At 45.7% G+C, this 1,232-nt stretch overlaps 1 non-coding gene across 1 annotated transcript; it reads left to right on the top strand.

Annotated features, from left to right (window-relative positions):
* Positions 1 to 830: 830 nt before the first annotated feature.
* Positions 831 to 937, top strand: LOC133793091 (small nucleolar RNA R71). Its single transcript, XR_009874552.1, has one exon. It is a non-coding gene; the product is annotated as a small nucleolar RNA R71 (small nucleolar RNA).
* Positions 938 to 1,232: the final 295 nt, after the last annotated feature.

The following is a 1,232-nucleotide window of genomic DNA, read 5'->3' as shown; positions in this document are numbered from 1 at the left end:
GAGGTCTAGGCTGCTCCGTTTGCTTCCCACTCCTCAGAGTAATTGCCTGAACTTGCTCCTTGGGGTTGACTTCAGTATTATTAGGCAAGTTTCCCTGAGGTCTGTTATTGAGCATATTGGCCAACTGCCCAACCTGTGTCTCAAGGTTTCGAATGGAGGATCTGGTCTCAGTCATAAATTGAGTCTGAGTGTTAGTAAGAGTCAACAGGGCAGCTTGCAGTTCATTAGGTCTCTCAGGTTGAGGCATTGGTTGTTGAGGCCTAGGCTGCAGTGATGACGAAGCTTGATTCATAGGTGGCTGAGACATGTTATTCTGAAACTGGCCCTGAAACGGAGGTTGTTGGCCTTGATTATTCTTCCACGAAAAATTTGGATGATTTCGCCACCCTGGATTGTAGTTGTTGGAGAATGGGTTATTGAGTGGCCTCTGAAAATTTCCCACCGCTTGAACTTGGGCATGATCCATTGGGGTGTTATTATTACAGATAGGGCACTGATCGAAAGAATGAGCACCACCACACATTTCACACCTCACTGCCATCTGAACCGCATTAGCAGACATACTACTTTGTTGCAACTGCTTGGTCAAAGAGGCTACTTGCGCTGTTAAAGCAGTAATCGCATCTAGCTCATGCACCCCAGCTACCTTTCTAACTCCTGATGATCTTTCCTCTGACCACTGATGGTTGTTTGTAGCCATGTCCTCCAGCAGCTCATAAGCACCAGCTGCACTCTTGCTCATAAAAGTACCTCCTGCTGCAGCATCTATAATAGTTCTGGTTGTTGGACATAAACCATTGTAGAAATTCTGTACTAGCATCCACTGTTCAATGCCATGATGAGGACATCTTCTCAGGAGTTCCTTAAACTGTTCCCAAGCTTCATACAGTGACTCCCCGTCATTCTGGCAAAAGTTATTTATCTCTCCCCTCAGTTTAGCAGCCTTTGACGGAGGGAAGAATTTGGATAAAAATTTCTGAGCCAGATCTTGCCAAGTGACAATGGAGTTTGGCTGCAGAGAATTCAGCCAACTCTTAGCTCTGTCCCTTAGAGAAAATGGGAAGAGCCTAAGCTTGATTGCGTCATCACTCACCCCATTATATTTGAAGGTTCCACACAACTCCAGGAAGTTGGACAAATGGGTGTGAGGATCTTCAGAGGGCAACCCATTGAATTGCACAGAGGACTGCACCATTTGTAAAATAGCAGGCTTGATTTCGAAGTTGTTGGCC

Source organism: Humulus lupulus, chromosome 7, assembly GCF_963169125.1.
Source record: "Humulus lupulus chromosome 7, drHumLupu1.1, whole genome shotgun sequence".
NCBI classification, from domain to species: Eukaryota; Viridiplantae; Streptophyta; class Magnoliopsida; order Rosales; family Cannabaceae; genus Humulus; species Humulus lupulus.
Note: the sequence above shows the minus strand (reverse complement) of the source record. Positions and strands in the feature narration are given on the sequence as shown.